Source organism: Ostrinia furnacalis, unplaced genomic scaffold, assembly GCF_004193835.3.
Source record: "Ostrinia furnacalis isolate ACB-3 unplaced genomic scaffold, ASM419383v2 OfSCF0635, whole genome shotgun sequence".
Classification (NCBI taxonomy): domain Eukaryota; kingdom Metazoa; phylum Arthropoda; class Insecta; order Lepidoptera; family Crambidae; genus Ostrinia; species Ostrinia furnacalis.
In genome coordinates, this window is record NW_021130874.1 from 1258684 (window position 1) to 1266251 (window position 7568).

Sequence of the window (7568 nt, forward strand, 5' to 3'; positions counted from 1 at the left end):
AAAAGTAGTAATACTTATTGCGTACCTAAATAACACACTAATCGACATGATTATTTTTATCAGAGTAGTAGGTGTACATATTACAGGTATATTTTTTTAGTAAAGTTGGATATTTAGTTTTATTTATTGACTTAAGTACTGAAATTATGTAAGACCACTGATGTATCTGGAATTACGCAAATAAAGAAATTTGATTTGATTTGAAACCTTTGTGATAATCAGAGGTACCTACCTTATCATGAACTTGTCAGTGTTTTCGTTCTGAGTATTTTCTCTCCTTCTGTTAAAATAGGGGTCAGGATTGTTTTATGGTAATTTTAAAGAAGAGAGGGAGAGCTCAATGAGAGTTTACACTTACTTAACTACCTATATTAATTATCATAGAAACTTAATTAAATTTAATATTTAGGCCGATACAGGAATTAAAATATAATTTGTAATATTATATTATATTTAGGCCAATACAGGAATTAAAATATAATTTGTAATACAAGTAAAGCCTAGAAATGAAGAACATTTAACTGACTAAACGTAATTTATTACTGGAATTAAGCTTTGTGGAGATCTGTGAGAGGTTTTATAGATAACGTCTCCGGCGAATAGCTAAGTATCTCCCTAGCTAAGTTAGGTCACAGAATAGATATTCACAGAAGACAATCACCTGTATTATGTACTTCATCTTGCATACGCACACAGACGGGCGTGATCGAATCAGAAGTGAGGAGATCTGCAGGAGAGGATCAGTCTGCTTGTGACCACGGCTGCAGCATCGCAGCCGAAACGTCAAGCCGTGAGTACATAATGTAACTCATTAATAAACGTCGCGTTAAGACCCGTGTCTTACTATTTTAGTTGATGACTTACAATGGAACGCGAAAGTTTAAAATATTATATCCGCAGGAGAACCAAAGTGACTAACATAGCCCGCAGAATCACTAAAATCAAGTGGCAGTGGGCGGGGCACATAGCTCGTAGAGAAGATGGCCGTTGGGGCAGGAAAGTTCTCGAGTGGTGAGCCGGAACACGTAGAGTGACATGTTTTTGTGGAAAACATTGGGGTAGGCCTTTGTCCAGCAGTGAACGTCTTTCGGCTCAAACCAAACTTATCACCCCGGAAAGGGATCGTAACCGTATCAACTCGTGGCGGTCATTATTATTTGTGTTGAAACTCTATACTGCAACGCACAGTCGCACACTTAACCGCACCGCAACGTAAACGGATTGCTTTGCGGTTGACAGCGCGAGAATGGAGTACGGTGTTGATCTCTTTCCTTTCCCGGTTTTAATGCCCGTTTTCACCATCAATCCCTAATTTTTAAGTGGCCCCTATGAAAACCAAACTTCTGTTATGTGTTACCATAGGGATAGATGGTGAAAACGGGCATAAGTCTGCTATTATAAGTGGGCGGCATTCGCGGTCGCACTGGTTTAGACTGGTTCGCGATATTGTGTCCGTGAGCCATGTCGCTGTGTGCGTTGCCTTTTGCCCTTTGTATGTAGATTGCCTTCTGCTCCTATCTATTTTGTGGTTAGTACCTACTTGAATTGAAATCGAGGAACGCGGTGAATATTTATAATTTATTTTCGGAGTTGATGTTTTAACATTTAATCCGGATTTATAATACGAATTAAAATTTTGTGGATTATAAAGCTCATAGCTGATTCTTACTACTTACCATATTTTGTTAGATGTTAGTTGGCATAAAGTTCTAAAATATGTCTCAATAAAAATGTGCCTTGGTTGAATTACTACGACTCTATTATTCAATTTTTTAACTCTTTCTAAGGCTGGGTTGCACCATCTTACTTTAACTTTGACAAACGTCAAAATCTGTCAAACTCCAGACAAAAAAACCGGTTTAACGTTATAGTTACGGTCAAAGTTAGGTGGTGCAACTTAGCCTAACACCCGTAACTTAGGTAACTTATGTTTTATGTAATCCCACGACCAGAATCTACACTGCTTGAAGCTATGGCGATCAGTATCTTAAATATTTAGGACTAGCTTTTGCCCCCGGCTTCACCCGCGCGAAATTTAGTTTGTCACATATCGTCATAAATTGTAACCTATACCTATGTTATTCTGGGCTATAAAAAATAATACTGTAAAGTTTCAACAAAATCCGTTCAGTAGTTTTTATGTGAAAGAGTAACAAACATCCAGACATCCAAACTTTCGCATTTATGATATTAGTAAGAAGTAAGATAAAAATGCAGATTTGCCATTAAAGAAACTCTTCCGCAAGAGGTTTTAAAAGAAAAAATTAAATGAGCGATAGAAAAGCTGTGAACTCAATTGAAATTCCTATAACTCACAAATAAATCTACAATTAATTATTATTAAAGGCTTGAGCTCTTATTAATGACTAAAGACATTCTAATTCAACGGACTGGTTTGAATTTATGTCTGGTACTTAGTATTGAGCCTTTTCAGTAAGTACATCAATCTAAAGAATTTCATTTATGTTCGAGTTAAAATTCAATTTTGAGAATCGTCTAAATAGGTCGAGTTCTGAGTATTCTTCATCTATTATAGTAATATTATAAAGAGTTTGTTGGTTTATTATACTTGAACGCGCTAATCTCAGAACTATACCGATTCGATTTGAAAAAAATCTTTGTGTTATATAGCCCACTAGCTTTCCGCCCGCGGCTTCGCACGCGTGGAATTTCGTTTGTTAAATTTTCCTGAATTTTCTTTGCTATAAACCTCACGGAGCCCGAGACCTTTCCAACGAATGCAAAACCGTGGAAATCGGTTCGTGTGTTCTGGAGTTATAGCGTCAGGAAGGAAAACCCGACTTATTTTTATATAGTAGACTAGCTTTCCGCCCGCGGCTTCGCCCGCGTGGAATTTTGTCTGTCACAGAAAAACTTTATCGCGCGCGTCCCTGTTTCAAAAACCGGGATAAAAACTATCCTATGTTCTTTCCCGGGACTCAAACTATCTCTATGCCAAATTTCATCAAAATCGGTTGCGAGGTTTAAGCGGGAAAGCGTAACAGACAGACAGACAGACAGACAGAGTTACTTTCGCATTTATAATATTAGTTGGGATTTATCGAGGAAGACTTAGGCTACATAACATCACCCTACAGCCAATAGGAGCGGAGCAGTAAAGAAAAATGTTGCAAAAACGGGAAAAAATATTCAAACTATTTTCACGCGGGTGAAGCAGTGGGCAAAAGCAAGTTACATTTCTGAATGCTCAGTGACCTGGATTAGATCCGTTTCGTTACTAGAAGAACTATTGTATAGCCCTGTATATCAGAAAAGTAATGAACAGTGAATAAATTCACCTGAGCGCGCAGTAATGATAGCGAAATGAGCGGCCGTGTTACATTTTTACGTGGTGTAAAGCAGAGATGTTAAGCTAATCCGTAACCGATTCAAAAGTTTCGGATGTAGGCAGAGTCAAGAAAGTCCCTAGTCCCTACGCTGATTTAGTGATTGCATTTTGAAGTACACAAGACTTTTTCCATGATGAAAGCTTTTTAGTTTTTTGTGAGAGCGTGACAGATGCCAAAAGAATGAACCGTGTTGATAAACAAAATATCCGAACCGTAACCGAAACTACATATCCATAATATCCCTAGTGTAAAGTTAGTTTAGTTAGAAGCTTGGCTCTACATGAGATGACAATTATATGGTCTCTGTGTTGGTAACATTTTTGTACTTGTAAAAATGTTATGACATTTTTTGGTGGGACACGTTATTATTATTATAATCGTAGTAACCCAATTTATATTGAAAAGGTTTTACTTCTGGATTCTTAGAAGTTGGAAATCATTCAAGTTTTCTTTACATAAGTTATCATAATCAGAATTAAAAGTAGTCATTTCTATGAATGTAGGTTGATAAAGTTAAGTTACATTGGACTTCTTTTCTCTTTGGATTTTTGTACCACAAGGTAAACTTTCCAGGACTTTCCTTACAATATTTAGTTCTTATCGGACTCCCAAAGGACATTTCTAAGGCATTCTGAATCTTATCCCAATATTTTAATTTGGTTACTTAGGCTCTTATTATCTAGAGCAGTGTTTCTTACCTTTTTTGTCCACGGATCCCTTAGGAAATCAAGCACAATTTTAAGGACCCCCTAATAAAAAAGCAGCAATAAAATTTTGGCGGGATTTACTTAAAAATTAACTTATAATAAATTGTTATAGTAATTTTTAATAAAATCCCTAAAAAGCAGCAATTACGAGACCTTTGATGGTATTTATTTATGATTGTTAAAATTCAATGGTCCATAGATAAGGCTCCGGACCCCCATACGTATGCTCGTGGACCCCAAGGGTCCTAAGGACCCCCTTAATAAAAAGCAGCAATTACGAGAGCTTTGGTGGATTTATGATTGTTAAGATTAAATTGTTCATAGTTAAGGCTGCGGACCCCCATACATATTATGCTCCACACAGGTTAAGAAACACTGTTCTAGAGGTAGACCTAATGAAGACTACTTAGGTTTACTTTTGCTAACAAACCTTGAAGCTTTTATATGTATTTGACTAGTCCCACTTGATTTTACATTTTAGGTTCATAAGACAGAAGTTTATACATATATACCTTAGGTAGGTAGTTAAAATGCTTAATTTTATTACTTCGGTTATACAACCGAAACTATACAGTTTATTTTATCATTTCAGCCATAAGACGTCCACTGGTGAACATAGACCTCCCCTAACCTGGTATCCTTCCGTTTGGCCAAATTACTTTTCGAAAAATTTCACTTGGCAAACAACTTATCGCCAAAGTTTCATTTCCCAAATGAACTTTTAGCAAATGTACTTTTCGCAACTAATTCATTTGGTCAAATTATCATTTGGCAAAATTTTACTTGGCAAATGTTTATATAGCAAATGTTTTATTTTGCCAAATATTATATCCCAAATAATTTATTTGGTCAAATTGACACTTCACATGCTTACCCACCGTTATCCACAAATCAAAGCATAAGGCAGATGATCATGGTTTTCACAAGAATTTTATGTAAAACAAAGAGATTGCAGAAAATAGTATGGATGCGAAAGTAGGTTTTGCAGAAAATAGTAGGTTAGGTTAGGTTAGAACAGTGACCTTTAACGCGCGAAGGCGAGCGAAGCGTGCCGCGGCAGCGGCCGCCGAGCGCTAGAATCACCTCTATTGTTAATTAATCATTTGGTTTCGATAAAAATAATGAAATATGAAAATTAATTTAGAACAAATTTTATATTAACTACCCACTAAACAAAATAATAACCACAAGCTAATTTGTATTCCATTCTATGCACCAATCAAATTATTTTGTTAATAGTTTATCGTGAAATATTTTTGCCAAATGAAACATTTGGCAAAACATACTTTGCAAAACAATAATTTGCTAAACAATAATATGCCAAAAAAGACATTTGCGAATTAAAAGTTTGCAATTAGTTGTTTTGCCAAATGAGAATTTGCCAAATGAAAATTTGCGAAACGTTGTTTGCCATGTGATAATTTGGGAAACGTTTTTTGGCCAAACATTAGTAATCCCCCCTAACCTACATTCAGCGCCTTCTTGATAACTTTATGAGGTCGTCAGTCCATTCGAAATTGACTTCAAGTAATACAAAATGAATCTTTTGTAATTTGGATTTGATTTGTCCAATGAAGTGTCGAATTGTTGCAATTTTCCAACATTGGCCATCCTTTGTCGGAGAATTAATTACCTTTTTGGCACAGGGTGAGGCCTAATCAAATAAAATTTGGGTATAGCATTAATGAGATTTTTTCATCACGGTTATGTATTGGGTTGGGTTGACAAAGTATTAATTGCGTCAGTGCTGAAGGGTTCAGTGGCATTTAAAGGCCTTTTCAATCGTGTAGGTATGTACGGTTTGCCTGCAATATTGCATGAATATAACAGCAAGATACAGGCCAAGAGCTTCCTCGTTGTGGATAAAAAAAAATTCTAAGCGATATTGTAAACTAGCTTTTCGCCCGCGGTTTCGCCCGCGTTTAATTTTGTCTGTCACAGAAAATCTTTATCGCGCGCGTCCCTTTTTCAAAAACCGGGATAAAAACTATCCTATGTCCTTTCCCGGGACTCAAACTATCTCTATGCCAAATTTCATCAAAATTGGTTCAGTGGTTTAGGCGTGAAAGCGGGACAGACAGACAGAGTTACTATCGCATTTCTAACTAGCTGACCCGGCGAACTTTGTTCCGCCTTAATGGCAATAAATAAGCAGACCTTTTTTTTAATTTCGAACGGGATAAAAAGTATCCTATGTCCTTCTCCTGGCTCTAAACTACCTCCCTGACAATTTTCAGCTAAATCGATTCAGCCGTTCTTGAGTTATAAGTGGAGTAACTGACACGACTTTCTTTTATATATATACTAGCTGACCCGGCGAACTTTGTTCCGCCTTAATGGCAATAAATAACGGGATAAAAAGTATCCTATGTCCTTCTCCTGGCTCTAAACTACCTCCCTGACAATTTTCAGCTAAATCAGTTCAGCCGTTCTTGAGTTATAAGTGGAGTAACTAACACGACTTTCTTTTATATATATATAAGGTATAGAAGATATAGATTGTGTTATCCCTGCTGAAGGGTTAATAGTGGCACTTAGTGGCACTTTCAAAGTAGGTACTAAGATTTTTTCGTAATTTTGCGGGAATTAGTAGCAATATTGTGGCACCTTTACCATACTTATCATTGAATGCAAATAAAGTATTTATTCGGAAAAAAATCCAAGTGATATAGGAACTGGGTGGACGTGATAATAAATGGCTATGTAAAAAGTTTCTTATCAATAAATTCAATACGATTCCTTCCTATTACTCATACTGCAACAATAATTCTCTAGCAAGATCGTATCTAACGTGACTTTTTATGTATAACTGTTAGTCGATATTTGGTATAAAGAAGCCCAGTCACGAAACCAGTCAAATCAACGCGACCGTGACGCGCCGAGCCGGGCGAATTCGTTAATTTCCTGCACCACGGCAAATAAGCAGCAAACCCCTAAAAGTGACCTTTTATGTATAATTGTGTGTAAAGTCTGTAAGGATTTAAGCCAAAAACTAACTTTAAAATAGCCATAACATCCTTTCTTAACATAAAGAAGCCCAGTCACGGAAACAGTCAAATCAACGCGACCGTGATGCGTCGGGCCGGACGAATTCGTTAGTTTCACAAGGCACACAGCACAGAATCCGGCTTTTGAGTTTTTGGACCTGACAACCGTATATGTAGTGTCTATAAAGATTTAAGCTAAAAACTAGCCTACTTAAAGTGGCAATCACATCCTTACATAAAGAAGCCCAGTCACGGAACCAGTCAAATCAACCCGGAGACGCGCCGGGCCGGGCGAATTCGTTAATTTCCTGCACCCCGGCAAATAAGCTGGCATCAGGGGTGTTACGTTCGACTTGGTTTTGCTTTTCGCGAAATCTGTGTGAAAAATTGAAAATGGAAAATAAATTATAACAGAATAAATACTAACCCCCCTACTAAAAATTACACACTCGTTGAACAGTGTTTTAAAGTGACATTTAGTATGGAAATGTCACTTTAAAACAGTGTTCAACAAGCGTGTAACT